Source organism: Lactuca serriola, chromosome 1 (genome assembly GCF_051521515.1).
Source record: "Lactuca serriola cultivar US96UC23 chromosome 1, Lser_US96UC23_V15, whole genome shotgun sequence".
Classification (NCBI taxonomy): domain Eukaryota; kingdom Viridiplantae; phylum Streptophyta; class Magnoliopsida; order Asterales; family Asteraceae; genus Lactuca; species Lactuca serriola.
In genome coordinates this window covers 206,313,336-206,338,841 of record NC_136408.1, presented here as the reverse complement: position 1 = coordinate 206,338,841, position 25,506 = coordinate 206,313,336, and the positions used below count along the sequence as shown (strand labels likewise).

General features: G+C 45.1%; 49 non-coding genes and 23 pseudogenes across 49 annotated transcripts; all 72 read right to left on the bottom strand.

Moving 5' to 3' along the window:
- Window positions 1-143: 143 nt before the first annotated feature.
- LOC145075655 (5S ribosomal RNA) lies at window positions 144-262 on the bottom strand. The gene has a single exon (XR_013692483.1). It is a non-coding gene; the product is annotated as a 5S ribosomal RNA (ribosomal RNA).
- Window positions 263-503: 241 nt separating this feature from the next.
- On the bottom strand, window positions 504-622 carry LOC145078637 (5S ribosomal RNA). The gene has a single exon (XR_013694175.1). It is a non-coding gene; the product is annotated as a 5S ribosomal RNA (ribosomal RNA).
- Window positions 623-853: 231 nt separating this feature from the next.
- Window positions 854-972, bottom strand: LOC145079559 (5S ribosomal RNA; annotated as a pseudogene).
- A 231-nt stretch (window positions 973-1,203) lies between these two features.
- Window positions 1,204-1,321, bottom strand: LOC145079647 (5S ribosomal RNA; annotated as a pseudogene).
- A 234-nt stretch (window positions 1,322-1,555) lies between these two features.
- On the bottom strand, window positions 1,556-1,674 carry LOC145080456 (5S ribosomal RNA; annotated as a pseudogene).
- Window positions 1,675-1,905: 231 nt separating this feature from the next.
- LOC145079163 (5S ribosomal RNA) lies at window positions 1,906-2,024 on the bottom strand. Its single transcript, XR_013694684.1, has one exon. It is a non-coding gene; the product is annotated as a 5S ribosomal RNA (ribosomal RNA).
- Window positions 2,025-2,256: 232 nt separating this feature from the next.
- On the bottom strand, window positions 2,257-2,375 carry LOC145075054 (5S ribosomal RNA). Its single transcript, XR_013692280.1, has one exon. It is a non-coding gene; the product is annotated as a 5S ribosomal RNA (ribosomal RNA).
- Window positions 2,376-2,604: 229 nt separating this feature from the next.
- LOC145075652 (5S ribosomal RNA) lies at window positions 2,605-2,723 on the bottom strand. The gene has a single exon (XR_013692482.1). It is a non-coding gene; the product is annotated as a 5S ribosomal RNA (ribosomal RNA).
- A 240-nt stretch (window positions 2,724-2,963) lies between these two features.
- Window positions 2,964-3,082, bottom strand: LOC145078636 (5S ribosomal RNA). The gene has a single exon (XR_013694174.1). It is a non-coding gene; the product is annotated as a 5S ribosomal RNA (ribosomal RNA).
- Window positions 3,083-3,313: 231 nt separating this feature from the next.
- LOC145079558 (5S ribosomal RNA) lies at window positions 3,314-3,432 on the bottom strand (annotated as a pseudogene).
- A 231-nt stretch (window positions 3,433-3,663) lies between these two features.
- LOC145080157 (5S ribosomal RNA) lies at window positions 3,664-3,781 on the bottom strand (annotated as a pseudogene).
- A 234-nt stretch (window positions 3,782-4,015) lies between these two features.
- LOC145080362 (5S ribosomal RNA) lies at window positions 4,016-4,134 on the bottom strand (annotated as a pseudogene).
- A 229-nt stretch (window positions 4,135-4,363) lies between these two features.
- LOC145079637 (5S ribosomal RNA) lies at window positions 4,364-4,482 on the bottom strand (annotated as a pseudogene).
- A 234-nt stretch (window positions 4,483-4,716) lies between these two features.
- LOC145075048 (5S ribosomal RNA) lies at window positions 4,717-4,835 on the bottom strand. The gene has a single exon (XR_013692274.1). It is a non-coding gene; the product is annotated as a 5S ribosomal RNA (ribosomal RNA).
- A 229-nt stretch (window positions 4,836-5,064) lies between these two features.
- On the bottom strand, window positions 5,065-5,183 carry LOC145078620 (5S ribosomal RNA). Its single transcript, XR_013694159.1, has one exon. It is a non-coding gene; the product is annotated as a 5S ribosomal RNA (ribosomal RNA).
- Window positions 5,184-5,429: 246 nt separating this feature from the next.
- Window positions 5,430-5,548, bottom strand: LOC145078732 (5S ribosomal RNA). The gene has a single exon (XR_013694266.1). It is a non-coding gene; the product is annotated as a 5S ribosomal RNA (ribosomal RNA).
- A 233-nt stretch (window positions 5,549-5,781) lies between these two features.
- LOC145080361 (5S ribosomal RNA) lies at window positions 5,782-5,900 on the bottom strand (annotated as a pseudogene).
- A 230-nt stretch (window positions 5,901-6,130) lies between these two features.
- LOC145080256 (5S ribosomal RNA) lies at window positions 6,131-6,249 on the bottom strand (annotated as a pseudogene).
- Window positions 6,250-6,482: 233 nt separating this feature from the next.
- Window positions 6,483-6,601, bottom strand: LOC145075044 (5S ribosomal RNA). Its single transcript, XR_013692272.1, has one exon. It is a non-coding gene; the product is annotated as a 5S ribosomal RNA (ribosomal RNA).
- Window positions 6,602-6,831: 230 nt separating this feature from the next.
- Window positions 6,832-6,950, bottom strand: LOC145077719 (5S ribosomal RNA). Its single transcript, XR_013693354.1, has one exon. It is a non-coding gene; the product is annotated as a 5S ribosomal RNA (ribosomal RNA).
- Window positions 6,951-7,194: 244 nt separating this feature from the next.
- On the bottom strand, window positions 7,195-7,313 carry LOC145078635 (5S ribosomal RNA). The gene has a single exon (XR_013694173.1). It is a non-coding gene; the product is annotated as a 5S ribosomal RNA (ribosomal RNA).
- A 231-nt stretch (window positions 7,314-7,544) lies between these two features.
- On the bottom strand, window positions 7,545-7,663 carry LOC145079557 (5S ribosomal RNA; annotated as a pseudogene).
- Window positions 7,664-7,894: 231 nt separating this feature from the next.
- On the bottom strand, window positions 7,895-8,013 carry LOC145079481 (5S ribosomal RNA). Its single transcript, XR_013694992.1, has one exon. It is a non-coding gene; the product is annotated as a 5S ribosomal RNA (ribosomal RNA).
- A 233-nt stretch (window positions 8,014-8,246) lies between these two features.
- On the bottom strand, window positions 8,247-8,365 carry LOC145077387 (5S ribosomal RNA). Its single transcript, XR_013693141.1, has one exon. It is a non-coding gene; the product is annotated as a 5S ribosomal RNA (ribosomal RNA).
- Window positions 8,366-8,601: 236 nt separating this feature from the next.
- On the bottom strand, window positions 8,602-8,720 carry LOC145080454 (5S ribosomal RNA; annotated as a pseudogene).
- A 231-nt stretch (window positions 8,721-8,951) lies between these two features.
- On the bottom strand, window positions 8,952-9,070 carry LOC145079161 (5S ribosomal RNA). The gene has a single exon (XR_013694683.1). It is a non-coding gene; the product is annotated as a 5S ribosomal RNA (ribosomal RNA).
- Window positions 9,071-9,302: 232 nt separating this feature from the next.
- LOC145075037 (5S ribosomal RNA) lies at window positions 9,303-9,421 on the bottom strand. The gene has a single exon (XR_013692265.1). It is a non-coding gene; the product is annotated as a 5S ribosomal RNA (ribosomal RNA).
- A 232-nt stretch (window positions 9,422-9,653) lies between these two features.
- Window positions 9,654-9,771, bottom strand: LOC145080156 (5S ribosomal RNA; annotated as a pseudogene).
- Window positions 9,772-10,004: 233 nt separating this feature from the next.
- LOC145080134 (5S ribosomal RNA) lies at window positions 10,005-10,123 on the bottom strand (annotated as a pseudogene).
- A 230-nt stretch (window positions 10,124-10,353) lies between these two features.
- LOC145079909 (5S ribosomal RNA) lies at window positions 10,354-10,472 on the bottom strand (annotated as a pseudogene).
- A 233-nt stretch (window positions 10,473-10,705) lies between these two features.
- Window positions 10,706-10,824, bottom strand: LOC145075029 (5S ribosomal RNA). The gene has a single exon (XR_013692261.1). It is a non-coding gene; the product is annotated as a 5S ribosomal RNA (ribosomal RNA).
- Window positions 10,825-11,054: 230 nt separating this feature from the next.
- Window positions 11,055-11,173, bottom strand: LOC145075643 (5S ribosomal RNA). The gene has a single exon (XR_013692480.1). It is a non-coding gene; the product is annotated as a 5S ribosomal RNA (ribosomal RNA).
- A 246-nt stretch (window positions 11,174-11,419) lies between these two features.
- Window positions 11,420-11,538, bottom strand: LOC145074476 (5S ribosomal RNA). Its single transcript, XR_013691865.1, has one exon. It is a non-coding gene; the product is annotated as a 5S ribosomal RNA (ribosomal RNA).
- Window positions 11,539-11,771: 233 nt separating this feature from the next.
- Window positions 11,772-11,890, bottom strand: LOC145079252 (5S ribosomal RNA). The gene has a single exon (XR_013694770.1). It is a non-coding gene; the product is annotated as a 5S ribosomal RNA (ribosomal RNA).
- Window positions 11,891-12,122: 232 nt separating this feature from the next.
- Window positions 12,123-12,241, bottom strand: LOC145079271 (5S ribosomal RNA). The gene has a single exon (XR_013694790.1). It is a non-coding gene; the product is annotated as a 5S ribosomal RNA (ribosomal RNA).
- A 233-nt stretch (window positions 12,242-12,474) lies between these two features.
- On the bottom strand, window positions 12,475-12,592 carry LOC145076899 (5S ribosomal RNA). Its single transcript, XR_013692852.1, has one exon. It is a non-coding gene; the product is annotated as a 5S ribosomal RNA (ribosomal RNA).
- Window positions 12,593-12,825: 233 nt separating this feature from the next.
- LOC145080494 (5S ribosomal RNA) lies at window positions 12,826-12,944 on the bottom strand (annotated as a pseudogene).
- Window positions 12,945-13,174: 230 nt separating this feature from the next.
- On the bottom strand, window positions 13,175-13,293 carry LOC145079907 (5S ribosomal RNA; annotated as a pseudogene).
- Window positions 13,294-13,525: 232 nt separating this feature from the next.
- Window positions 13,526-13,644, bottom strand: LOC145075021 (5S ribosomal RNA). The gene has a single exon (XR_013692258.1). It is a non-coding gene; the product is annotated as a 5S ribosomal RNA (ribosomal RNA).
- Window positions 13,645-13,873: 229 nt separating this feature from the next.
- LOC145075639 (5S ribosomal RNA) lies at window positions 13,874-13,992 on the bottom strand. Its single transcript, XR_013692479.1, has one exon. It is a non-coding gene; the product is annotated as a 5S ribosomal RNA (ribosomal RNA).
- Window positions 13,993-14,235: 243 nt separating this feature from the next.
- On the bottom strand, window positions 14,236-14,354 carry LOC145074468 (5S ribosomal RNA). Its single transcript, XR_013691863.1, has one exon. It is a non-coding gene; the product is annotated as a 5S ribosomal RNA (ribosomal RNA).
- A 232-nt stretch (window positions 14,355-14,586) lies between these two features.
- LOC145079251 (5S ribosomal RNA) lies at window positions 14,587-14,705 on the bottom strand. The gene has a single exon (XR_013694769.1). It is a non-coding gene; the product is annotated as a 5S ribosomal RNA (ribosomal RNA).
- Window positions 14,706-14,937: 232 nt separating this feature from the next.
- LOC145079270 (5S ribosomal RNA) lies at window positions 14,938-15,056 on the bottom strand. The gene has a single exon (XR_013694789.1). It is a non-coding gene; the product is annotated as a 5S ribosomal RNA (ribosomal RNA).
- Window positions 15,057-15,289: 233 nt separating this feature from the next.
- Window positions 15,290-15,407, bottom strand: LOC145079034 (5S ribosomal RNA). The gene has a single exon (XR_013694562.1). It is a non-coding gene; the product is annotated as a 5S ribosomal RNA (ribosomal RNA).
- Window positions 15,408-15,642: 235 nt separating this feature from the next.
- LOC145080493 (5S ribosomal RNA) lies at window positions 15,643-15,761 on the bottom strand (annotated as a pseudogene).
- A 230-nt stretch (window positions 15,762-15,991) lies between these two features.
- On the bottom strand, window positions 15,992-16,110 carry LOC145079160 (5S ribosomal RNA). Its single transcript, XR_013694682.1, has one exon. It is a non-coding gene; the product is annotated as a 5S ribosomal RNA (ribosomal RNA).
- Window positions 16,111-16,343: 233 nt separating this feature from the next.
- Window positions 16,344-16,462, bottom strand: LOC145075006 (5S ribosomal RNA). The gene has a single exon (XR_013692244.1). It is a non-coding gene; the product is annotated as a 5S ribosomal RNA (ribosomal RNA).
- A 229-nt stretch (window positions 16,463-16,691) lies between these two features.
- On the bottom strand, window positions 16,692-16,810 carry LOC145079027 (5S ribosomal RNA). Its single transcript, XR_013694555.1, has one exon. It is a non-coding gene; the product is annotated as a 5S ribosomal RNA (ribosomal RNA).
- A 240-nt stretch (window positions 16,811-17,050) lies between these two features.
- Window positions 17,051-17,169, bottom strand: LOC145079339 (5S ribosomal RNA). Its single transcript, XR_013694859.1, has one exon. It is a non-coding gene; the product is annotated as a 5S ribosomal RNA (ribosomal RNA).
- Window positions 17,170-17,400: 231 nt separating this feature from the next.
- LOC145079250 (5S ribosomal RNA) lies at window positions 17,401-17,519 on the bottom strand. The gene has a single exon (XR_013694768.1). It is a non-coding gene; the product is annotated as a 5S ribosomal RNA (ribosomal RNA).
- Window positions 17,520-17,751: 232 nt separating this feature from the next.
- LOC145079269 (5S ribosomal RNA) lies at window positions 17,752-17,870 on the bottom strand. The gene has a single exon (XR_013694788.1). It is a non-coding gene; the product is annotated as a 5S ribosomal RNA (ribosomal RNA).
- A 233-nt stretch (window positions 17,871-18,103) lies between these two features.
- On the bottom strand, window positions 18,104-18,222 carry LOC145073953 (5S ribosomal RNA). Its single transcript, XR_013691617.1, has one exon. It is a non-coding gene; the product is annotated as a 5S ribosomal RNA (ribosomal RNA).
- A 234-nt stretch (window positions 18,223-18,456) lies between these two features.
- LOC145080218 (5S ribosomal RNA) lies at window positions 18,457-18,575 on the bottom strand (annotated as a pseudogene).
- A 230-nt stretch (window positions 18,576-18,805) lies between these two features.
- Window positions 18,806-18,924, bottom strand: LOC145079906 (5S ribosomal RNA; annotated as a pseudogene).
- A 233-nt stretch (window positions 18,925-19,157) lies between these two features.
- On the bottom strand, window positions 19,158-19,276 carry LOC145074998 (5S ribosomal RNA). The gene has a single exon (XR_013692242.1). It is a non-coding gene; the product is annotated as a 5S ribosomal RNA (ribosomal RNA).
- A 229-nt stretch (window positions 19,277-19,505) lies between these two features.
- LOC145075634 (5S ribosomal RNA) lies at window positions 19,506-19,624 on the bottom strand. Its single transcript, XR_013692478.1, has one exon. It is a non-coding gene; the product is annotated as a 5S ribosomal RNA (ribosomal RNA).
- Window positions 19,625-19,869: 245 nt separating this feature from the next.
- On the bottom strand, window positions 19,870-19,988 carry LOC145074456 (5S ribosomal RNA). Its single transcript, XR_013691853.1, has one exon. It is a non-coding gene; the product is annotated as a 5S ribosomal RNA (ribosomal RNA).
- Window positions 19,989-20,219: 231 nt separating this feature from the next.
- LOC145079249 (5S ribosomal RNA) lies at window positions 20,220-20,338 on the bottom strand. The gene has a single exon (XR_013694767.1). It is a non-coding gene; the product is annotated as a 5S ribosomal RNA (ribosomal RNA).
- A 232-nt stretch (window positions 20,339-20,570) lies between these two features.
- On the bottom strand, window positions 20,571-20,689 carry LOC145079268 (5S ribosomal RNA). Its single transcript, XR_013694786.1, has one exon. It is a non-coding gene; the product is annotated as a 5S ribosomal RNA (ribosomal RNA).
- Window positions 20,690-20,922: 233 nt separating this feature from the next.
- Window positions 20,923-21,040, bottom strand: LOC145076892 (5S ribosomal RNA). Its single transcript, XR_013692848.1, has one exon. It is a non-coding gene; the product is annotated as a 5S ribosomal RNA (ribosomal RNA).
- Window positions 21,041-21,273: 233 nt separating this feature from the next.
- On the bottom strand, window positions 21,274-21,392 carry LOC145080492 (5S ribosomal RNA; annotated as a pseudogene).
- Window positions 21,393-21,622: 230 nt separating this feature from the next.
- On the bottom strand, window positions 21,623-21,741 carry LOC145079159 (5S ribosomal RNA). The gene has a single exon (XR_013694681.1). It is a non-coding gene; the product is annotated as a 5S ribosomal RNA (ribosomal RNA).
- Window positions 21,742-21,974: 233 nt separating this feature from the next.
- On the bottom strand, window positions 21,975-22,093 carry LOC145074994 (5S ribosomal RNA). The gene has a single exon (XR_013692232.1). It is a non-coding gene; the product is annotated as a 5S ribosomal RNA (ribosomal RNA).
- A 231-nt stretch (window positions 22,094-22,324) lies between these two features.
- On the bottom strand, window positions 22,325-22,443 carry LOC145079026 (5S ribosomal RNA). The gene has a single exon (XR_013694554.1). It is a non-coding gene; the product is annotated as a 5S ribosomal RNA (ribosomal RNA).
- Window positions 22,444-22,683: 240 nt separating this feature from the next.
- Window positions 22,684-22,802, bottom strand: LOC145079570 (5S ribosomal RNA; annotated as a pseudogene).
- A 230-nt stretch (window positions 22,803-23,032) lies between these two features.
- Window positions 23,033-23,151, bottom strand: LOC145079247 (5S ribosomal RNA). Its single transcript, XR_013694765.1, has one exon. It is a non-coding gene; the product is annotated as a 5S ribosomal RNA (ribosomal RNA).
- A 231-nt stretch (window positions 23,152-23,382) lies between these two features.
- LOC145079450 (5S ribosomal RNA) lies at window positions 23,383-23,501 on the bottom strand. The gene has a single exon (XR_013694965.1). It is a non-coding gene; the product is annotated as a 5S ribosomal RNA (ribosomal RNA).
- A 236-nt stretch (window positions 23,502-23,737) lies between these two features.
- LOC145073945 (5S ribosomal RNA) lies at window positions 23,738-23,856 on the bottom strand. The gene has a single exon (XR_013691611.1). It is a non-coding gene; the product is annotated as a 5S ribosomal RNA (ribosomal RNA).
- Window positions 23,857-24,090: 234 nt separating this feature from the next.
- Window positions 24,091-24,209, bottom strand: LOC145080133 (5S ribosomal RNA; annotated as a pseudogene).
- Window positions 24,210-24,439: 230 nt separating this feature from the next.
- Window positions 24,440-24,558, bottom strand: LOC145079934 (5S ribosomal RNA; annotated as a pseudogene).
- Window positions 24,559-24,829: 271 nt separating this feature from the next.
- LOC145076257 (5S ribosomal RNA) lies at window positions 24,830-24,948 on the bottom strand. The gene has a single exon (XR_013692635.1). It is a non-coding gene; the product is annotated as a 5S ribosomal RNA (ribosomal RNA).
- A 229-nt stretch (window positions 24,949-25,177) lies between these two features.
- On the bottom strand, window positions 25,178-25,296 carry LOC145077278 (5S ribosomal RNA). Its single transcript, XR_013693065.1, has one exon. It is a non-coding gene; the product is annotated as a 5S ribosomal RNA (ribosomal RNA).
- Between the last annotated feature and the right edge of the window lie 210 nt (window positions 25,297-25,506).

The window sequence follows — 25,506 nt, the reverse complement described above, 5'->3', positions numbered from 1 at the left end:
GATCGGCTCAGTTCTAAAAATACGAAAACCATGAACCATGAACCGGAGGGCACCCGAGCATAGAAATAGCAAGAAAGAAAGGAAAAAAAAACCGCACATAAAATGTAAAAAAAAAAAAAACGCAAACGGACAAACTAAAAAGGGGGGTGCAACACGAGGACTTCCCAGGGGGTCACCAATCCTAGTACTACTCTCGCCCAAGCACGCTTAACTGCGGAGGTTTGATGGGATCCGGTGCATTAGTGCTGGTATGATTGCTCCCGAAATACTATTCATGTTCATTGCTTTTATGTGTTACCAGAGGCAGCAGAACTTCCTTTATTTTGGTACGCGGGGCGTGGGACCTACGTGACTGATCGGCTCCGTTCCAAAAATACGAAAACCATCAACCATGAACCGGAGGGCACCCGAGCATAGAAATAGCAAGAAAGAAAGGAAAAAAAAACCAAAAAACCGCACGTAAAATGTAAAAAAAAAAACGCAAACGGACAACGAAAAAGTGGGGGGTGCAACACGAGGACTTCCCAGGGGGTCATCCATCCTAGTACTACTCTCGCCCAAGCACGCTTAACTGCGGAGTTTTGATGGGATCAGGTGCATTAGTGCTGTTATGATCACACCCAAAATAATATCCATGTTTATTGCTTTTATGTGTTACAAGATGCAGAATCTCCTTTGTTTTTGTACGCGGGGCGTGGGATCCACGTGACCGATCGGCTCCGTTCCAAAAATACGAAAACCATCAACCATAAACCGGAAGGCACCCGAGCTTAGAAATAGCCCGAAAGAAAAGAAAAAAACAAAAAAACAGCACGTATAAAGTAAAAAAAAATGCAAACGGACAACGAAAAAGAGGGTGCAACACGAGCACTTCCAAGGGGGTCACGCATCCTTGTACTAATCCTGCCCAAGCACGCTTAACTGCGGAGTTCTGATGGGATTCGGTGCATTAGTGCTGGTATGATCGCACACGAAATACTATCCATGTTTATTGCTTTTATGTGTTACAAGACGCAGAACCTTCTTTGTTTTGGTACGCGGGGCGTGGGATCCAGGTGACCGATCGGCTCCGTTCCAAAAATACGAATAGCATCAACCATAAACCGGAAGGCACCCAAGCATAGAAATAGCAAGAAAGAAAGGATAAAAAACCAAAAAACCGCACGTAAAATGTAAAAAAAATGCAAACGGACAACGAAAAAGAGGGTGCAACACGAACACATCCCAGGGGTCACCCATCCTTGTACTACTCTCGCCCAAGCACGCTTAACTGCGAAGTTCTGATGAGATTCGGTGCATTAGTGCTGGTATGATAGCACACGAAATACTATCCATGTTTATTGCTTTTATGTGTTACAAGACGCAGAGCCTAGTTTGTTTTGGTACGCGGGGCGTGGGACCCATGTGACCGATCGGCTCCGTTCCAAAAATACGAAAACCATCAACCATAAACCGGAAGGCACCCGAGCATAGAAATAGCCAGAAAGAAAAGAAAAAAAAAACGAAAAACCGCACGTAAAATGTAAAAAAAAAATGCAAACGGACAACGAAAAAGAGGGTGCAACATGGGGACTTCCCAGGGGGTCACCCATCCTTGAACTACTCTCGCCCAAGCACGCTTAACTGCGGAGTTCTGATCGGATTCGATGCATTAGTACTAGTATGATCGAACCCGAAATACTATCCATGTTTATTGCTTTTATGTTTTACCAGACGCATAATCTCCTTTGTTTTGGTACGCGGGGCGTGGGACCTACGTGACTGATCGGCTCCGTTCCAAAAATACGAAAACCATCAACCATGAACCGGAGGGCACCCGAGCATACAAATAGCAAGAAAGAATGGAAAAAAAACCAAAAAACCGCACGTAAAATGTAAAAAAACGCAAACGGACAACGAAAAAGGAGGGTGCAAAACGAGGACTTCCCAGGGGGTCACCAATCCAAGTACTACTCTCGCCAAAGCACACTTAACTGCGGAGTTCTGATGGGATCCGGTGCATTAGTGCTGTTATGATCACACCCAAAATAATATCCATGTTTATTGCTTTTATGTGTTACAAGACGCATAAACTCCTTTGTTTTTGTACGCGGGGCGTGGGATCCACGTGACCGATCGGCTCCGTTCCAAAAATACGAAAACCATCAACCATAAACCGGAAGGCACCCGAGCATAGAAATAGACAGAAAGAAAGGAAAAAAAACCAAAAAACCGCACGTAAAATTTTAAAAAAAATGCAAACGGACAACGAAAAAGAGGGTGCAACACGAGCACTTCCCAGGGGGTCACCCATCCTTGTACAACTCTCGCCCAAGCACGCTTAACTGCGGAGTTCTGATGGGATTCGGTGCATTAGTGCTGGTATGATCGCACACGAAATACTAACCATGTTTATTGCTTTTATGTGTTACAAGACGCATAACCTTCTTTGTTTTGGAACGCGGGGCGTGTGACCCATGTGACCGATCGGCTCAGTTCTAAAAATACGAAAACCATGAACCATGAACCGGAGGGCACCCGAGCATAGAAATAGCAAGAAAGAAAGGAAAAAAAACCGCACATAAAATGTAAAAAAAAAAAACGCAAACGGACAAACTAAAAAGGGGGGTGCAACACGAGGACTTCCCAGGGGGTCACCAATCCTAGTACTACTCTCGCCCAAGCACGCTTAACTGCGGAGGTTTGATGGGATCCGGTGCATTAGTGCTGGTATGATTGCTCCCGAAATACTATTCATGTTCATTGCTTTTATGTGTTACCAGAGGCAGCAGAACTTCCTTTATTTTGGTACGCGGGGCGTGGGACCTACGTGACTGATCGGCTCCGTTCCAAAAATACGAAAACCATCAACCATGAACCGGAGGGCACCCGAGCATAGAAATAGCAAGAAAGAAAGGAAAAAAAAACCAAAAAACCGCACGTAAAATGTAAAAAAAAAACGCAAACGGACAACGAAAAAGTGGGGGGTGCAACACGAGGACTTCCCAGGGGGTCATCCATCCTAGTACTACTCTCGCCCAAGCACGCTTAACTGCGGAGTTTTGATGGGATCAGGTGCATTAGTGCTGTTATGATCACACCCAAAATAATATCCATGTTTATTGCTTTTATGTGTTACAAGATGCAGAATCTCCTTTGTTTTTGTACGGGGGGCGTGGGATCCACGTGACCGATCGGCTCCGTTCCAAAAATATGAAAACCATCAACCATAAACCGGAAGGCACCCGAGCTTAGAAATAGCCCGAAAGAAAAGAAAAAAACAAAAAAACAGCACGTATAAAGTAAAAAAAAATGCAAACGGACAACGAAAAAGAGGGTGCAACACGAGCACTTCCAAGGGGGTCACGCATCCTTGTACTAATCCTGCCCAAGCACGCTTAACTGCGGAGTTCTGATGGGATTCGGTGCATTAGTGCTGGTATGATCGCACACGAAATACTATCCATGTTTATTGCTTTTATGTGTTACAAGACGCAGAACCTTCTTTGTTTTGGTACGCGGGGCGTGGGATCCAGGTGACCGATCGGCTCCGTTCCAAAAATACGAATAGCATCAACCATAAACCGGAAGGCACCCAAGCATAGAAATAGCAAGAAAGAAAGGATAAAAAACCAAAAAACCGCACGTAAAATGTAAAAAAAATGCAAACGGACAACGAAAAAGAGGGTGCAACACGAACACATCCCAGGGGTCACCCATCCTTGTACTACTCTCGCCCAAGCACGCTTAACTGCGGAGTTCTGATGAGATTCGGTGCATTAGTGCTGGTATGATAGCACACGAAATACTATCCATGTTTATTGCTTTTATGTGTTACAAGACGCAGAGGCTAGTTTGTTTTGGTACGCGGGGCGTGGGACCCATGTGACCGATCGGCTCCGTTCCAAAAATACGAAAACCATCAACCATAAACCGGAAGGCACCCGAGCATAGAAATAGCCAGAAAGAAAAGAAAAAAAAAACGAAAAACCGCACGTAAAATGTAAAAAAAAAATGCAAACGGACAACGAAAAAAAGGGTGCAACATGAGGACTTCCCAGGGGGTCACCCATCCTTGAACTACTCTTGCCCAAGCACGCTTAACTGCGGAGTTCTGATCGGATTCGATGCATTAGTACTAGTATGATCGCACCCGAAATACTATCCATGTTTATTGCTTTTATGTTTTACCAGACGCATAATCTCCTTTGTTTTGGTACGCGGGGCGTGGGACCTACGTGACTGATCGGCTCCGTTCCAAAAATACGAAACCATCAACCATGAACCGGAGGGCACCCGAGCATACAAATAGCAAGAAAGAATGGAAAAAAACCAAAAAACCGCACGTAAAATGTAAAAAAACGCAAACGGACAACGAAAAAGGAGGGTGCAAAACGAGGACTTCCCAGGGGGTCACCAATCCAAGTACTACTCTCGCCAAAACACACTTCACTGCGGAGTTCTGATGGGATCCGGTGCATTAGTGCTGTTATGATCACACCCAAAATAATATCCATGTTTATTGCTTTTATGTGTTACAAGACGCATAAACTCCTTTGTTTTTGTACGCGGGGCGTGGGATCCACGTGACCGATCGGCTCCGTTCCAAAAATACGAAAACCATCAACCATAAACCAGAAGGCACCCGAGCATAGAAATAGACAGAAAGAAAGGAAAAAAAAAACCAAAAAACCGCACGTAAAATGTTAAAAAAAATGCAAACGGACAACGAAAAAGAGGGTGCAACACGAGCACTTCCCAGGGGGTCACCCATCCTTGTACAACTCTCGCCCAAGCACGCTTAACTGCGGAGTTCTGATGGGATTCGGTGCATTAGTGCTGGTATGATCGCACACAAAATACTAACCATGTTTATTGCTTTTATGTGTTACAAGACGCATAACCTTCTTTGTTTTGGTACGCGGGGCGTGGGACCCATGTGACCGATCGGCTCAGTTCCAAAAATACGAAAACCATGAACCATGAACCGGAGGGCACCCGAGCATAGAAATAGCAAGAAAGAAAGGAAAAAAAACACCGCACATAAAATGTAAAAAAAAAACGCAAACGGACAAACTAAAAAGGGGGGTGCAACACGAGGACTTCCCAGGGGGTCACCAATCCTAGTACTACTCTCGCCCAAGCACGCTTAACTGCGAAGGTTTGATGGGATCCGGTGCATTAGTGCTGGTATGATTGCTCCCGAAATACTATTCATGTTCATTGCTTTTATGTGTTACCAGAGGCGGCAGAACTTCCTTTATTTTGGTACGCGGGGCGTGGGACCTACGTGACTGATCGGCTCCGTTCCAAAAATACGAAAACCATCAACCATGAACCGGAGGGCACCCGAGCATAGAAATAGCAAGAAAGAAAGGAAAAAAAAACCAAAAAACCGCACGTAAAATGTAAAAAAAAAAACGCAAACGGACAACGAAAAAGGGGGGGGGGGGGTGCAACACGAGGACTTCCCAAGGGGTCATCCATCCTAGTACTACTCTCGCCCAAGCACGCTTAACTGCGGAGTTTTGATGGGATCAGGTGCATTAGTGCTGTTATGATCACACCCAAAATAATATCCATGTTTATTGCTTTTATGTGTTACAAGACGCATAATCTCCTTTGTTTTTGTACGCGGGGCGTGGGATCCATGTGACCGATCGGCTCCGTTCCAAAAATACGAAAACCATCAACCATAAACCGGAAGGCACCCGAGCATAGAAATAGCCAGAAAGAAAAGAAAAAAAAAACGAAAAACCGCACGTAAAATGTAAAAAAAAATGCAAACGGACAACGAAAAAGAGGGTGCAACATGAGGACTTCCCAGGGGGTCACCCATCCTTGAACTACTCTTGCCCAAGCACGCTTAACTGCGGAGTTCTGATCGGATTCGATGCATTAGTACTAGTATGATCGCACCCGAAATACTATCCATGTTTATTGCTTTTATGTTTTACCAGACGCATAATCTCCTTTGTTTTGGTACGCGGGGCGTGGGACCTACGTGACTGATCGGCTCCGTTCCAAAAATACGAAAACCATCAACCATGAACCGGAGGGCACCCGAGCATACAAATAGCAAGAAAGAATGGAAAAAAACCAAAAAACCGCACGTAAAATGTAAAAAAACGCAAACGGACAACGAAAAAGGAGGGTGCAAAACGAGGACTTCCCAGGGGGTCACCAATCCAAGTACTACTCTCGCCAAAACACACTTCACTGCGGAGTTCTGATGGGATCCGTTGCATTAGTGCTGTTATGATCACACCCAAAATAATATCCATGTTTATTGCTTTTATGTGTTACAAGACGCATAAACTCCTTTGTTTTTGTACGCGGGGCGTGGGATCCACGTGACCGATCGGCTCCGTTCCAAAAATACGAAAACCATCAACCATAAACCAGAAGGCACCCGAGCATAGAAATAGACAGAAAGAAAGGAAAAAAAAACCAAAAAACCGCACGTAAAATGTTAAAAAAAATGCAAACGGACAACGAAAAAGAGGGTGCAACACGAGCACTTCCCAGGGGGTCACCCATCCTTGTACAACTCTCGCCCAAGCACGCTTAACTGCGGAGTTCTGATGGGATTCGGTGCATTAGTGCTGGTATGATCGCACACAAAATACTAACCATGTTTATTGCTTTTATGTGTTACAAGACGCATAACCTTCTTTGTTTTGGTACGCGGGGCGTGGGACCCATGTGACCGATCGGCTCAGTTCCAAAAATACGAAAACCATGAACCATGAACCGGAGGGCACCCGAGCATAGAAATAGCAAGAAAGAAAGGAAAAAAAACACCGCACATAAAATGTAAAAAAAAAAACGCAAACGGACAAACTAAAAAGGGGGGTGCAACACGAGGACTTCCTAGGGGGTCACCAATCCTAGTACTACTCTCGCCCAAGCACGCTTAACTGCGGAGGTTTGATGGGATCCGGTGCATTAGTGCTGGTATGATTGCTCCCGAAATACTATTCATGTTCATTGCTTTTATGTGTTACCAGAGGCGGCAGAACTTCCTTTATTTTGGTACGCGGGGCGTGGGACCTACGTGACTGATCGGCTCCGTTCCAAAAATACGAAAACCATCAACCATGAACCGGAGGGCACCCGAGCATAGAAATAGCAAGAAAGAAAGGAAAAAAAAACCAAAAAACCGCACGTAAAATGTAAAAAAAAAAACGCAAACGGACAACGAAAAAGGGGGGGGGGGTGCAACACGAGGACTTCCCAGGGGGTCATCCATCCTAGTACTACTCTCGCCCAAGCACGCTTAACTGCGGAGTTTTGATGGGATCAGGTGCATTAGTGCTGTTATGATCACACCCAAAATAATATCCATGTTTATTGCTTTTATGTGTTACAAGATGCAGAATCTCCTTTGTTTTTGTACGCGGGGCGTGGGATCCACGTGACCGATCGGCTCCGTTCCAAAAATACGAAAACCATCAACCATAAACCGGAAGGCACCCGAGCTTAGAAATAGCCCGAAAGAAAAGAAAAAAACCAAAAAACAGCACGTATAATGTAAAAAAAAATGCAAACGGACAACGAAAAAGAGGGTGCAACACGAGCACTTCCAAGGGGGTCACGCATCCTTGTACTAATCCTGCCCAAGCACGCTTAACTGCGGAGTTCTGATGGGATTCGGTGCATTAGTGCTGGTATGATCGCACACGAAATACTATCCATGTTTATTGCTTTTATGTGTTACAAGACGCAGAACCTTCTTTGTTTTGGTACGCGGGGCGTGGGATCCAGGTGACCGATCGGCTCCGTTCCAAAAATACGAATAGCATCAACCATAAACCGGAAGGCACCCGAGCATAGAAATAGCAAGAAAGAAAGGATAAAAAACCAAAAAACCGGACGTAAAATGTAAAAAAAATGCAAACGGACAACGAAAAAGAGGGTGCAACACGAACACATCCCAGGGGGTCACCCATCCTTGTACTACTCTCGCCCAAGCACGCTTAACTGCGGAGTTCTGATGAGATTCGGTGCATTAGTGCTGGTATGATAGCACACGAAATACTATCCATGTTTATTGCTTTTATGTGTTACAATACGCAGAGCCTAGTTTGTTTTGGTACGCGGGGCGTGGGACCCATGTGACCGATCGGCTCCGTTCCAAAAATACGAAAACCATCAACCATGAACCGGAGGGCACCCGAGCATAGAAATAGCGAGAAAGAAAGGAAAAAAACAAAAATACCGCACGTAAAATGTAAAATGAAAACGCAAACGGACAACGAAAAAGGGGGGTGCAACACGAGGATTTCCCAGGGGGTCACCAATCCTAGTACTACTCTCGCCCAAGCACGCTTAACTGCGGAGTTCTGATGGGATCCGGTGCATTAGTGTTGTTATGATCACACCCAAAATAATATCCATGTTTATTGCTTTTATGTGTTACAAGACGCATAATCTCCTTTGTTTTTGTACGCGGGGCGTGGGATCCACGTGACCGATCGGCTCCGTTCCAAAAATACGAAAACCATCAACCATAAACCGGAAGGCACCCGAGCATAGAAATAGCCAGAAAGAAAAGAAAAGAAAAACGAAAAACCGCACGTAAAATGTAAAAAAAAAAAATGCAAACGGACAACGAAAAAGAGGGTGCAACATGGGGACTTCCCAGGGGGTCACCCATCCTTGAACTACTCTCGCCCAAGCACGCTTAACTGCGGAGTTCTGATCGGATTCGATGCATTAGTACTAGTATGATCGAACCCGAAATACTATCCATGTTTATTGCTTTTATGTTTTACCAGACGCATAATCTCCTTTGTTTTGGTACGCGGGGCGTGGGACCTACGTGACTGATCGGCTCCGTTCCAAAAATACGAAAACCATCAACCATGAACCGGAGGGCACCCGAGCATACAAATAGCAAGAAAGAATGGAAAAAAAACCAAAAAACCGCACGTAAAATGTAAAAAAACGCAAACGGACAACGAAAAAGGAGGGTGCAAAACGAGGACTTCCCAGGGGGTCACCAATCCAAGTACTACTCTCGCCAAAGCACACTTAACTGCGGAGTTCTGATGGGATCCGGTGCATTAGTGCTGTTATGATCACACCCAAAATAATATGCATGTTTATTGCTTTTATGTGTTACAAGACGCATAAACTCCTTTGTTTTTGTACGCGGGGCGTGGGATCCACGTGACCGATCGGCTCCGTTCCAAAAATACGAAAACCATCAACCATAAACCGGAAGGCACCCGAGCATAGAAATAGACAGAAAGAAAGGAAAAAAAACCAAATAACCGCACGTAAAATTTTAAAAAAAATGCAAACGCACAACGAAAAAGAGGGTGCAACACGAGCACTTCCCAGGGGGTCACCCATCCTTGTACAACTCTCGCCCAAGCACGCTTAACTGCGGAGTTCTGATGGGATTCGGTGCATTAGTGCTGGTATGATCGCACACGAAATACTAACCATGTTTATTGCTTTTATGTGTTACAAGACGCATAACCTTCTTTGTTTTTTGTACGCGGGGCGTGGGATCCAGGTGACCGATCGGCTCCGTTCCAAAAATACGAATAGCATCAACCATAAACCGGAAGGCACCCAAGCATAGAAATAGCAAGAAAGAAAGGATAAAAAACCAAAAAACCGCACGTAAAATGTAAAAAAAATGCAAACGGACAACGAAAAAGAGGGTGCAACACGAACACATCCCAGGGGTCACCCATCCTTGTACTACTCTCGCCCAAGCACGCTTAACTGCGGAGTTCTGATGAGATTCGGTGCATTAGTGCTGGTATGATAGCACACGAAATACTATCCATGTTTATTGCTTTTATGTGTTACAAGACGCAGAGCCTAGTTTGTTTTGGTACGCGGGGCGTGGGACCCATGTGACCGATCGGCTCCGTTCCAAAAATACGAAAACCATCAACCATAAACCGGAAGGCACCCGAGCATAGAAATAGCCAGAAAGAAAAGAAAAAAAAACGAAAAACCGCACGTAAAATGTAAAAAAAAAATGCAAACGGACAACGAAAAAGAGGGTGCAACATGAGGACTTCCCAGGGGGTCACCCATCCTTGAACTACTCTCGCCCAAGCACGCTTAACTGCGGAGTTCTGATCGGATTCGATGCATTAGTACTAGTATGATCGCACCCGAAATACTATCCATGTTTATTGCTTTTATGTTTTACCAGACGCATAATCTCCTTTGTTTTGGTACGCGGGGCGTGGGACCTACGTGACTGATCGGCTCCGTTCCAAAAATACGAAAACCATCAACCATGAACCGGAGGGCACCCGAGCATACAAATAGCAAGAAAGAATGGAAAAAAACCGAAAAACCGCACGTAAAATGTAAAAAAACGCAAACGGACAACGAAAAAGGAGGGTGCAAAACGAGGACTTCCCAGGGGGTCACCAATCCAAGTACTACTCTCGCCAAAGCACACTTAAATGCGGAGTTCTGATGGGATCCGGTGCATTAGTGCTGTTATGATCACACCCAAAATAATATCCATGTTTATTGCTTTTATGTGTTACAAGACGCATAAACTCCTTTGTTTTTGTACGCGGGGCGTGGGATCCACGTGACCGATCGGCTCCGTTCCAAAAATACGAAAACCATCAACCATAAACCGGAAGGCACCCGAGCATAGAAATAGACAGAAAGAAAGGAAAAAAAACCAAAAAAACAGCACGTAAAATGTTAAAAAAAATGCAAACGGACAACGAAAAAGAGGGTGCAACACGAGCACTTCCCAGGGGGTCACCCATCCTTGTACAACTCTCGCCCAAGCACGCTTAACTGCGGAGTTCTGATGGGATTCGGTGCATTAGTGCTGGTATGATCGCACACGAAATACTAACCATGTTTATTGCTTTTATGTGTTACAAGACGCATAACCTTCTTTGTTTTGGTACGCGGGGCGTGGGACCCATGTGACCGATCGGCTCAGTTCCAAAAATACGAAAACCATGAACCATGAACCGGAGGGCACCCGAGCATAGAAATAGCAAGAAAGAAAGGAAAAAAAAAACCGCACATAAAATGTAAAAAAAAAAACGCAAACGGACAAAATAAAAAGGGGGGTGCAACACGAGGACTTCCCAGGGGGTCACCAATCCTAGTACTACTCTCGCCCAAGCACGCTTAACTGCGGAGGTTTGATGGGATCCGGTGCATTAGTGCTGGTATGATTGCTCCCGAAATACTATTCATGTTCATTGCTTTTATGTGTTACCAGAGGCGGCAGAACTTCCTTTATTTTGGTACGCGGGGCGTGGGACCTACGTGACTGATCGGCTCCGTTCCAAAAATACGAAAACCATCAACCATGAACCGGAGGGCACCCGAGCATAGAAATAGCAAGAAAGAAAGGAAAAAAAAACCAAAAAACCGCACGTAAAATGTAAAAAAAAAAACGCAAACGGACAACGAAAAAGGGGGGGGGGGGGTGCAACACGAGGACTTCCCAGGGGGTCATCCATCCTAGTACTACTCTCGCCCAAGCACGCTTAACTACGGAGTTTTGATGGGATCCGGTGCATTAGTGCTGTTATGATCACACCCAAAATAATATCCATGTTTATTGCTTTTATGTGTTACAAGATGCAGAATCTCCTTTGTTTTTGTACGCGGGGCGTGGGATCCACGTGACCGATCGGCTCCGTTCCAAAAATACGAAAACCATCAACCATAAACTGGAAGGCACCCGAGCTTAGAAATAGCCCGAAAGAAAAGAAAAAAACAAAAAAACAGCACGTATAATGTAAAAAAAAAAATGCAAACGGACAACGAAAAAGAGGGTGCAACACGAGCACTTCCAAGGGGGTCACCCATCCTTGTACTAATCTTGCCCAAGTACGCTTAACTGCGGAGTTCTGATGGGATTCGGTGCATTAGTGCTGGTATGATCGCACACGAAATACTATCCATGTTTATTGCTTTTATGTGTTACAAGACGCAGAACCTTCTTTGTTTTGGTACGCGGGGCGTGGGATCCACGTGACCGATCGGCTCCGTTCCAAAAATACGAAAACCATCAACCATAAACCGGAAGGCACCCGAGCATAGAAATAGCAAGAAAGAAAGGATAAAAAACCAAAAAACCGCACGTAAAATGTAAAAAACAATGCAAACGGACAACGAAAAAGAGGGTGCAACACGAGCACATCCCAGGGGGTCACCCATCCTTGTACTACTCTCGCCCAAGCACGCTTAACTGCGGAGTTCTGATGGGATTCGGTGCATTAGTGCTGGTGTGATAGCACACGAAATACTATCCATGTTTATTGCTTTTATGTGTTACAAGACGCAGAGCCTACTTTGTTTTGGTACGCGGGGCGTGGGACCCATGTGACCGATTGGCTCCGTTCCAAAAATACGAAAACCATCAACCATGAACCGGAGGGCACCCGAGCATAGAAATAGCAAGAAAGAAAGGAAAAAAACCAAAAAACCACACGTAAAATGTAAAAAGAAAACGCAAACGGACAAAGAAAAAGGGGGGTGCAACACGAGGATTTCCCAGGGGTCACCAATCCTAGTACTACTCTCGCCCAAGCACCCTTAACTGCGGAGTTCTGATGGGATCCGGTGCATTAGTGCTGTTATGATCACACCCAAAATAATATCCATGTTTATTGCTTTTATGTGTTACAAGACGCATAATCTCCTTTGTTTTTGTACGCGGGGCGTGGGATCCACGTGACCGATCGGCTCCGTTCCAAAAATACGAAAACCATCAACCATAAACCGGAAGGCACCCGAGCATAGAAATAGCCAGAAAGAAAAGAAAAAAAACGAAAAACCGCACGTAAAATGTAAAAAAAAAAATGCAAACGGACAACGAAAAAGAGGGTGCAACATGAGGACTTACCAGGGGGTCACCCATCCTTGAACTACTCTCGCCCAAGCACGCTAAACTGCGGAGTTCTGATCGGATTCGATGCATTAGTACTAGTATGATCGCACCCGAAATACTATCCATGTTTATTGCTTTTATGTTTTACCAGACGCATAATCTCCTTTGTTTTGGTACGCGGGGCGTGGGACCTACGTGACTGATCGGCTCCGTTCCAAAAATACGAAAACCATCAACCATGAACCGGAGGGCACCCGAGCATACAAATAGCAAGAAAGAATGGAAAAAAACCGAAAAACCGCACGTAAAATGTAAAAAAACGCAAACGGACAACGAAAAAGGAGGGTGCAAAACGAGGACTTCCCAGGGGGTCACCAATCCAAGTACTACTCTCGCCAAAGCACACTTAAATGCGGAGTTCTGATGGGATCCGGTGCATTAGTGCTGTTATGATCACACCCAAAATAATATCCATGTTTATTGCTTTTATGTGTTACAAGACGCATAAACTCCTTTGTTTTTGTACGCGGGGCGTAGGATCCACGTGACCGATCGGCTCCGTTCCAAAAATACGAAAACCATCAACCATAAACCGGAAGGCACCCGAGCATAGAAATAGACAGAAAGAAAGGAAAAAAAACCAAAAAACCGCACGTAAAATGTTAAAAAAAATGCAAACGGACAACGAAAAAGAGGGTGCAACACGAGCACTTCCCAGGGGGTCACCCATCCTTGTACAACTCTCGCCCAAGCACGCTTAACTGCGGAGTTCTGATGGGATTCGGTGCATTAGTGCTGGTATGATCGCACACGAAATACTAACCATGTTTATTGCTTTTATGTGTTACAAGACGCATAACCTTCTTTGTTTTGGTACGCGGGGCGTGGGACCCATGTGACCGATCGGCTCAGTTCCAAAAATACGAAAACCATGAACCATGAACCGGAGGGCACCCGAGCATAGAAATAGCAAGAAAGAAAGGAAAAAAAAACCGCACATAAAATGTAAAAAAAAAAACGCAAACGGACAAACTAAAAAGGGGGGTGCAACACGAGGACTTCCCAGGGGGTCACCAATCCTAGTACTACTCTCGCCCAAGCACGCTTAACTGCGGAGGTTTGATGGGATCCGGTGCATTAGTGCTGGTATGATTGCTCCCGAAATACTATTCATGTTCATTGCTTTTATGTGTTACCAGAGGCGGCAGAACTTCCTTTATTTTGGTACGCGGGGCGTGGGACCTACGTGACTGATCGGCTCCGTTCCAAAAATACGAAAACCATCAACCATGAACCGGAGGGCACCCGAGCATAGAAATAGCAAGAAAGAAAGGAAAAAAAAACCAAAAAACCGCACGTAAAATGTAAAAAAAAAACGCAAACGGACAACGAAAAAGGGGGGGGGGGTGCAACACGAGGACTTCCCAGGGGGTCATCCATCCTAGTACTACTCTCGCCCAAGCACGCTTAACTACGGAGTTTTGATGGGATCCGGTGCATTAGTGCTGTTATGATCACACCCAAAATAATATCCATGTTTATTGCTTTTATGTGTTACAAGATGCAGAATCTCCTTTGTTTTTGTACGCGGGGCGTGGGATCCACGTGACCGATCGGCTCCGTTCCAAAAATACGAAAACCATCAACCATAAACTGGAAGGCACCCGAGCTTAGAAATAGCCCGAAAGAAAAGAAAAAAACAAAAAAACAGCACGTATAATGTAAAAAAAAAATGCAAACGGACAACGAAAAAGAGGGTGCAACACGAGCACTTCCAAGGGGGTCACCCATCCTTGTACTAATCTTGCCCAAGTACGCTTAACTGCGGAGTTCTGATGGGATTCGGTGCATTAGTGCTGGTATGATCGCACACGAAATACTGTCCATGTTTATTGCTTTTATGTGTTACAAGACGCAGAACCTTCTTTGTTTTGGTACGCGGGGCGTGGGATCCACGTGACCGATCGGCTCCGTTCCAAAAATACGAAAACCATCAACCATAAACCGGAAGGCACCCGAGCATAGAAATAGCAAGAAAGAAAGGATAAAAAACCAAAAAACCGCACGTAAAATGTAAAAAACAATGCAAACGGACAACGAAAAAGAGGGTGCAACACGAGCACATCCCAGGGGGTCACCCATCCTTGTACTACTCTCGCCCAAGCACGCTTAACTGCGGAGTTCTGATGGGATTCGGTGCATTAGTGCTGGTGTGATAGCACACGAAATACTATCCATGTTTATTGCTTTTATGTGTTACAAGACGCAGAGCCTACTTTGTTTTGGTACGCGGGGCGTGGGACCCATGTGACCGATTGGCTCCGTTCCAAAAATACGAAAACCATCAACCATGAACCGGAGGGCACCCGAGCATAGAAATAGCAAGAAAGAAAGGAAAAAAACCAAAAAACCACACGTAAAATGTAAAAAGAAAACGCAAACGGACAAAGAAAAAGGGGGGTGCAACACGAGGATTTCCCAGGGGTCACCAATCCTAGTACTACTCTCGCCCAAGCACCCTTAACTGCGGAGTTCTGATGGGATCCGGTGCATTAGTGCTCTTATGATCACACCCAAAATAATATCCATGTTTATTGCTTTTATGTGTTACAAGACGCATAATCTCCTTTGTTTTTGTACGCGGGGCGTGGGATCCACGTGACCGATCGGCTCCGTTCCAAAAATACGAAAACCATCAACCATAAACCGGAAGGCACCCGAGCATAGAAATAGCCAGAAAGAAAAGAAAAAAAACGAAAAACCGCACGTAAAATGTAAAAAAAAAAAAATCCAAACGGACAACGAAAAAGAGGGTGCAACATGAGGACTTACCAGGGGGTCACCCATCCTTGAACTACTCTCGCCCAAGCACGCTAAACTGCGGAGTTCTGATCGGATTCGATGCATTAGTACTAGTATGATCGCACCCGAAATACTATCCATGTTTATTGCTTTTAAGTTTTACTAGACGCATAATCTCCTTTGTTTTGGTACGCGGGGCGTGGGACCTACGTGACTGATCGGCTCCGTTCCAAAAATACGAAAACGATCAACCATGAACCGGAGGGCACCCGAGCATACAAATAGCAAGAAAGAATGGAAAAAAACCAAAAAACCGCACGTAAAATGTAAAAAAACGCAAACGGACAACGAAAAAGGAGGGTGCAAAACGAGGACTTCCCAGGGGGTCACCAATCCAAGTACTACTCTCGCCAAAGCACACTTAACTGCGGAGTTCTGATGGGATCCGGTGCATTAGTGCTGTTATGATCACACCCAAAATAATATCCATGTTTATTGCTTTTATGTGTTACAAGACGCATATACTCCTTTGTTTTTGTACGCGGGGCGTGGGATCCACGTGACCGATCGACTTCGTTCCAAAAATACGAAAACCATCAACCATAAACCGGAAGGCACCCGAGCATAGAAATAGACAGAAAGAAAGGAAAAAAAAACCAAAAAACCGCACGTAAAATGTTAAAAAAAATGCAAACGGACAACGAAAAAGAGGGTGCAACACGAGCACTTCCCAGGGGGTCACCCATCCTTGTACAACTCTCGCCCAAGCACGCTTAACTGCGGAGTTCTGATGGGATTCGGTGCATTAGTGCTGGTATGATCGCACACGAAATACTAACCATGTTTATTGCTTTTATGTGTTACAAGACGCATAACCTTCTTTGTTTTGGTACGCGGGGCGTGGGACCCATGTGACCGATCGGCTCAGTTCCAAAAATACGAAAACCATGAACCATGAACCGGAGGGCACCCGAGCATAGAAATAGCAAGAAAGAAAGGAAAAAAAAAACCGCACATAAAATGTAAAAAAAAAACGCAAACGGACAAACTAAAAAGGGGGGTGCAACACGAGGACTTCCCAGGGGGTCACCAATCCTAGTACTACTCTCGCCGAAGCACGCTTAACTGCGGAGGTTAGATGGGATCCGGTGCATTAGTGCTGGTATGATTGCTCCCGAAATACTATTCATGTTCATTGCTTTTATGTGTTACCAGAGGCGGCAGAACTTCCTTTATTTTGGTACGCGGGGCGTGGGACCTACGTGACTGATCGGCTCCGTTCCAAAAATACGAAAACCATCAACCATGAACCGGAGGGCACCCGAGCATAGAAATAGCAAGAAAGAAAGGAAAAAAAACCAAAAAACCGCACGTAAAATGTAAAAAAAAAACGCAAACGGACAACGAAAAAGGGGGGGGGTGCAACACGAGGACTTGCCAGGGGGTCATCCATCCTAGTACTACTCTCGCCCAAGCACGCTTAACTGCGGAGTTTTGATGGGATCCGTTGCATTAGTGCTGTTATGATCACACCCAAAATAATATCCATGTTTATTGCTTTTATGTGTTACAAGATGCAGAATCTCCTTTGTTTTTGTACGCGGGGCGTGGGATCCACGTGACCAATCGGCTCCGTTCCAAAAATACGAAAACCATCAACCATAAACTGGAAGGCACCCGAGCTTAGAAATAGCCCGAAAGAAAAGAAAAAAACAAAAAAACAGCACGTATAATGTAAAAAAAAATGCAAACGGACAACGAAAAAGAGGGTGCAACACGAGCACTTCCAAGGGGGTCACCCATCCTTGTACTAATCTTGCCCAAGTACGCTTAACTGCGGAGTTCTGATGGGATTCGGTGCATTAGTGCTGGTATGATCGCACACGAAATACTATCCATGTTTATTGCTTTTATGTGTTACAAGACGCAGAACCTTCTTTGTTTTGGTACGCGGGGCGTGGGATCCACGTGACCGATCGGCTCCGTTCCAAAAATACGAAAACCATCAACCATAAACCGGAAGGCACCCGAGCATAGAAATAGCAAGAAAGAAAGGATAAAAAACCAAAAAACCGCACGTAAAATGTAAAAAACAATGCAAACGGACAACGAAAAAGAGGGTGCAACACGAGCACATCCCAGGGGGTCACCCATCCTTGTACTACTCTCGCCCAAGCACGCTTAACTGCGGAGTTCTGATGGGATTCGGTGCATTAGTGCTGGTGTGATAGCACACGAAATACTATCCATGTTTATTGCTTTTATGTGTTACAAGACGCAGAGCTTACTTTGTTTTGGTACGCGGGGCGTGGGACCCATGTGACCGATTGGCTCCGTTCCAAAAATACGAAAACCATCAACCATGAACCGGAGGGCACCCGAGCATAGAAATAGCAAGAAAGAAAGGAAAAAAACCAAAAAACCACACGTAAAATGTAAAAAGAAAACGCAAACGGACAACGAAAAAGGGGGGTGCAACACGAGGATTTCCCAGGGGGTCACCAATCCTAGTACTACTCTCGCCCAAGCACCCTTAACTGCGGAGTTCTGATGGGATCCGGTGCATTAGTGCTGTTATGATCACACCCAAAATAATATCCATGTTTATTGCTTTTATGTGTTACAAGACGCATAATCTCCTTTGTTTTTGTACGCGGGGCGTGGGATCCACGTGACCGATCGGCTCCGTTCCAAAAATACGAAAACCATCAACCATTAACCGGAAGGCACCCGAGCATATAAATAGCCAGAAAGAAAAGAAAAAAAAACGAAAAACCGCATGTAAAATGTAAAAAAAAAAATGTAAACGGACAACGAAAAAGAGGGTGCAACATGAGGACTTCCCAGGGGGTCACCCATCCTTGAACTAATCTCGCCCAAGCACGCTTAACTGCGGAGTTCTGATCGGATTCGATGCATTAGTACTAGTATGATCGCACCCGAAATACTATCCATGTTTATTGCTTTTATGTTTTACCAGACGCATAATCTCCTTTGTTTTGGTACGCGGGGCGTGGGACCTACGTGACTGATCGGCTCCGTTCCAAAAATACGAAAACCATCAACCATGAACCGGAGGGCACCCGAGCATACAAATAGCAAGAAAGAATGGAAAAAAACCGAAAAACCGCACGTAAAATGTAAAAAAACGCAAACGGACAACGAAAAAGGAGGGTGCAAAACGAGGACTTCCCAGGGGGTCACCAATCCAAGTACTACTCTCGCCAAAGCACACTTAAATGCGGAGTTCTGATGGGATCCGGTGCATTAGTGCTGTTATGATCACACCCAAAATAATGTCCATGTTTATTGCTTTTATGTGTTACAAGACGCATAAACTCCTTTGTTTTTGTACGCGGGGCGTGGGATCCACGTGACCGATCGGCTCCGTTCCAAAAATACGAAAACCATCAACCATAAACCGGAAGGCACCCGAGCATAGAAATAGACAGAAAGAAAGGAAAAAAAACCAAAAAACCGCACGTAAAATGTTAAAAAAAAATGCAAACGGACAACGAAAAAGAGGGTGCAACACGAGCACTTCCCAGGGGGTCACCCATCCTTGTACAACTCTCGCCCAAGCACGCTTAACTGCGGAGTTCTGATGGGATTCGGTGCATTAGTGCTGGTATGATCGCACACGAAATACTAACCATGTTTATTGCTTTTATGTGTTACAAGACGCATAACCTTCTTTGTTTTGGTACGCGGGGCGTGGGACCCATGTGACCGATCGGCTCAGTTCCAAAAATACGAAAACCATGAACCATGAACCGGAGGGCACCCGAGCATAGAAATAGCAAGAAAGAAAGGAAAAAAAAAACCGCACATAAAATGTAAAAAAAAAACGCAAACGGACAAACTAAAAAGGGGGGTGCAACACGAGGACTTCCCAGGGGGTCACCAATCCTAGTACTACTCTCGCCCAAGCACGCTTAACTGCGGAGGTTTGATGGGATCCGGTGCATTAGTGCTGGTATGATTGCTCCCGAAATACTATTCATGTTCATTGCTTTTATGTGTTACCAGAGGCGGCAGAACTTCCTTTATTTTGGTACGCGGGGCGTGGGACCTACGTGACTGATCGGCTCCGTTCCAAAAATACGAAAACCATCAACCATGAACCGGAGGGCACCCGAGCATAGAAATAGCAAGAAAGAAAGGAAAAAAAAACCAAAAAACCGCACGTAAAATGTAAAAAAAAAAACGCAAACGGACAACGAAAAAGGGGGGGGGGGGTGCAACACGAGGACTTCCCAGGGGGTCATCCATCCTAGTACTACTCTCGCCCAAGCACGCTTAACTACGGAGTTTTGATGGGATCCGGTGCATTAGTGCTGTTATGATCACACCCAAAATAATATCCATGTTTATTGCTTTTATGTGTTACAAGATGCAGAATCTCCTTTGTTTTTGTACGCGGGGCGTGGGATCCACGTGACCGATCGGCTCCGTTCCAAAAATACGAAAACCATCAACCATAAACTGGAAGGCACCCGAGCTTAGAAATAGCCCGAAAGAAAAGAAAAAAACAAAAAAACAGCACGTATAATGTAAAAAAAAATGCAAACGGACAACGAAAAAGAGGGTGCAACACGAGCACTTCCAAGGGGGTCACCCATCCTTGTACTAATCTTGCCCAAGTACGCTTAACTGCGGAGTTCTGATGGGATTCGGTGCATTAGTGCTGGTATGATCGCACACGAAATACTATCCATGTTTATTGCTTTTATGTGTTACAAGACGCAGAACCTTCTTTGTTTTGGTACGCGGGGCGTGGGATCCACGTGACCGATCGGCTCCGTTCCAAAAATACGAAAACCATCAACCATAAACCGGAAGGCACCCGAGCATAGAAATAGCAAGAAAGAAAGGATAAAAAACCAAAAAACCGCACGTAAAATGTAAAAAACAATGCAAACGGACAACGAAAAAGAGGGTGCAACACGAGCACATCCCAGGGGGTCACCCATCCTTGTACTACTCTCGCCCAAGCACGCTTAACTGCGGAGTTCTGATGGGATTCGGTGCATTAGTGCTGGTGTGATAGCACACGAAATACTATCCATGTTTATTGCTTTTATGTGTTACAAGACGCAGAGCCTACTTTGTTTTGGTACGCGGGGCGTGGGACCCATGTGACCGATTGGCTCCGTTCCAAAAATACGAAAACCATCAACCATGAACCGGAGGGCACCCGAGCATAGAAATAGCAAGAAAGAAAGGAAAAAAACCAAAAAACCACACGTAAAATGTAAAAAGAAAACGCAAACGGACAAAGAAAAAGGGGGGTGCAACACGAGGATTTCCCAGGGGTCACCAATCCTAGTACTACTCTCGCCCAAGCACCCTTAACTGCGGAGTTCTGATGGGATCCGGTGCATTAGTGCTGTTATGATCACACCCAAAATAATATCCATGTTTATTGCTTTTATGTGTTACAAGACGCATAATCTCCTTTGTTTTTGTACGCGGGGCGTGGGATCCACGTGACCGATCGGCTCCGTTCCAAAAATACGAAAACCATCAACCATAAACCGGAAGGCACCCGAGCATAGAAATAGCCAGAAAGAAAAGAAAAAAAACGAAAAACCGCACGTAAAATGTAAAAAAAAAAATGCAAACGGACAACGAAAAAGAGGGTGCAACATGAGGACTTACCAGGGGGTCACCCATCCTTGAACTACTCTCGCCCAAGCACGCTAAACTGCGGAGTTCTGATCGGATTCGATGCATTAGTACTAGTATGATCGCACCCGAAATACTATCCATGTTTATTGCTTTTAAGTTTTACTAGACGCATAATCTCCTTTGTTTTGGTACGCGGGGCGTGGGACCTACGTGACTGATCGGCTCCGTTCCAAAAATACGAAAACCATCAACCATGAACCGGAGGGCACCCGAGCATACAAATAGCAAGAAAGAATGGAAAAAAACCAAAAAACCGCACGTAAAATGTAAAAAAACGCAAACGGACAACGAAAAAGGAGGGTGCAAAACGAGGACTTCCCAGGGGGTCACCAATCCAAGTACTACTCTCGCCAAAGCACACTTAACTGCGGAGTTCTGATGGGATCCGGTGCATTAGTGCTGTTATGATCACACCCAAAATAATATCCATGTTTATTGCTTTTATGTGTTACAAGACGCATATACTCCTTTGTTTTTGTACGCGGGGCGTGGGATCCACGTGACCGATCGGCTTCGTTCCAAAAATACGAAAACCATCAACCATAAACCGGAAGGCACCCGAGCATAGAAATAGACAGAAAGAAAGGAAAAAAAAACCAAAAAACCGCACGTAAAATGTTAAAAAAAATGCAAACGGACAACGAAAAAGAGGGTGCAACACGAGCACTTCCCAGGGGGTCACCCATCCTTGTACAACTCTCGCCCAAGCACGCTTAACTGCGGAGTTCTGATGGGATTCGGTGCATTAGTGCTGGTATGATCGCACACGAAATACTAACCATTTTTATTGCTTTTATGTGTTACAAGACGCATAACCTTCTTTGTTTTGGTACGCGGGGCGTGGGACCCATGTGACCGATCGGCTCAGTTCCAAAAATACGAAAACCATGAACCATGAACCGGAGGGCACCCGAGCATAGAAATAGCAAGAAAGAAAGGAAAAAAAAAACCGCACATAAAATGTAAAAAAAAAAAACGCAAACGGACAAACTAAAAAGGGGGGTGCAACACGAGGACTTCCCAGGGGGTCACCAATCCTAGTACTACTCTCGCCGAAGCACGCTTAACTGCGGAGGTTAGATGGGATCCGGTGCATTAGTGCTGGTATGATTGCTCCCGAAATACTATTCATGTTCATTGCTTTTATGTGTTACCAGAGGCGGCAGAACTTCCTTTATTTTGGTACGCGGGGCGTGGGACCTACGTGACTGATCGGCTCCGTTCCAAAAATACGAAAACCATCAACCATGAACCGGAGGGCACCCGAGCATAGAAATAGCAAGAAAGAAAGGAAAAAAAACCAAAAAACCGCACGTAAAATGTAAAAAAAAAAACGCAAACGGACAACGAAAAAGGGGGGGGTGCAACACGAGGACTTGCTAGGGGGTCATCCATCCTAGTACTACTCTCGCCCAAGCACGCTTAACTGCGGAGTTTTGATGGGATCCGTTGCATTAGTGCTGTTATGATCACACCCAAAATAATATCCATGTTTATTGCTTTTATGTGTTACAAGATGCAGAATCTCCTTTGTTTTTGTACGCGGGGCGTGGGATCCACGTGACCAATCGGCTCCGTTCCAAAAATACGAAAACCATCAACCATAAACTGGAAGGCACCCGAGCTTAGAAATAGCCCGAAAGAAAAGAAAAAAACAAAAAAACAGCACGTATAATGTAAAAAAAATGCAAACGGACAACGAAAAAGAGGGTGCAACACGAGCACTTCCAAGGGGGTCACCCATCCTTGTACTAATCTTGCCCAAGTACGCTTAACTGCGGAGTTCTGATGGGATTCGGTGCATTAGTGCTGGTATGATCGCACACGAAATACTATCCATGTTTATTGCTTTTATGTGTTACAAGACGCAGAACCTTCTTTGTTTTGGTACGCAGGGCGTGGGATCCACGTGACCGATCGGCTCCGTTCCAAAAATACGAAACCATCAACCATAAACCGGAAGGCACCCGAGCATAGAAATAGCAAGAAAGAAAGGATAAAAAACCAAAAAACCGCACGTAAAATGTAAAAAACAATGCAAACGGACAACGAAAAAGAGGGTGCAACACGAGCACATCCCAGGGGGTCACCCATCCTTGTACTACTCTCGCCCAAGCACGCTTAACTGCGGAGTTCTGATGGGATTCGGCGCATTAGTGCTGGTGTGATAGCACACGAAATACTATCCATGTTTATTGCTTTTATGTGTTACAAGACGCAGAGCCTACTTTGTTTTGGTACGCGGGGCGTGGGACCCATGTGACCGATTGGCTCCGTTCCAAAAATACGAAAACCATCAACCATGAACCGGAGGGCACCCGAGCATAGAAATAGCAAGAAAGAAAGGAAAAAAACCAAAAAACCACACGTAAAATGTAAAAAGAAAACGCAAACGGACAAAGGTAAAGGGGGGGGGTGCAACACGAGGATTTCCCAGGGGGTCACCAATCCTAGTACTACTCTCGCCCAAGCACCCTTAACTGCGGAGTTCTGATGGGATCCGGTGCATTAGTGCTGTTATGATCACACCCAAAATAATATCCATGTTTATTGCTTTTATGTGTTACAAGACGAATAATCTCCTTTGTTTTTGTACGCGGGGCGTGGGATCCACGTGACCGATCGGCTCCGTTCCAAAAATACGAAAACCATCAACCATAAACCGGAAGGCACCCGAGCATATAAATAGCCAGAAAGAAAAGAAAAAAAAAACGAAAAACCGCACGTAAAATGTAAAAAAAAAATGCAAACGGACAACGAAAAAGAGGGTGCAACATGAGGACTTCCCAGGGGGTCACCCATCCTTGAACTACTCTCGCCCAAGCACGCTTAACTGCGGAGTTCTGATCGGATTCGATGCATTAGTACTAGTATGATCGCACCCGAAATACTATCCATGTTTATTGCTTTTATGTTTTACCAGACGCATAATCTCCTTTGTTTTGGTACGCGGGGCGTGGGACCTACGTGACTGATCGACTCCGTTCCAAAAATACGAAAACCATCAACCATGAACCGGAGGGCACCCGAGCATAGAAATAGCAAGAAAGAATGGAAAAAAACCAAAAAACCGCACGTAAAATGTAAAAAAACGCAAACGGACAACGTAAAAGGAGGGTGCAAAACGAGGACTTCACAGGGGGTCACCAATCGAAGTACTACTCTCGCCAAAGCACACTTCACTGCGGAGTTCTGATGGGATCCGGTGCATTAGTGCTGTTATGATCACACCCAAAATAATATCCATGTTTATTGCTTTTATGATCACACCCAAAATAATATCCATGTTTATTGCTTTTATGTGTTACAAGACGCATAAACTCCTTTGTTTTTGTACGCGGGGCGTGGGATCCACGTGACCGATCGGCTCCGTTCCAAAAATACGAAAACCATCAACCATAAACCGGAAGGCACCCGAGCATAGAAATAGACAGAAAGAAAGGAAAAAAAACCAAAAAACCGCACGTAAAATGTTAAAAAAAATGCAAACGGACAACGAAAAACAGGGTGCAACACGAGCACTTCCCAGGGGGTCACCCATCCTTGTACAACTCTCGCCCAAGCACGCTTAACTGCGGAGTTCTAATGGGATTCGGTGCATTAGTGCTGGTATGATCGCACACGAAATACTAACCATGTTTATTGCTTTTATGTGTTACAAGACGCATAACCTTCTTTGTTTTGGTACGCGGGGCGTGGGACCCATGTGACCGATCGGCTCAGTTCCAAAAATAAGAAAACCATGAACCATGAACCGGAGGGCACCCGAGCATAGAAATAGCAAGAAAGAAAGGAAAAAAAAAACCGCACGTAAAATGTAAAAAAAAAACGCAAACGGACAAACTAAAAAGGGGGGTGCAACACGAGGACTTCCCAGGGGGTCACCAATCCTAGTACTACTCTCGCCCAAGCACGCTTAGCTGCGGAGGTTTAATGGGATCCGGTGCATTAGTGCTGGTATGATTGCTCCCGAAATACTATTCATGTTCATTGCTTTTATGTGTTACCAGAGGCGGCAGAACTTCCTTTATTTTGGTACGCGGGGCGTGGGACCTACGTGACTGATCGGCTCTGTTCCAAAAATACGAAAACCATCAACCATGAACCGGAGGGCACCCGAGCATAGAAATAGCAAGAAAGAAAGGAAAAAAAACCAAAAAACCGCACGTAAAATGTAAAAA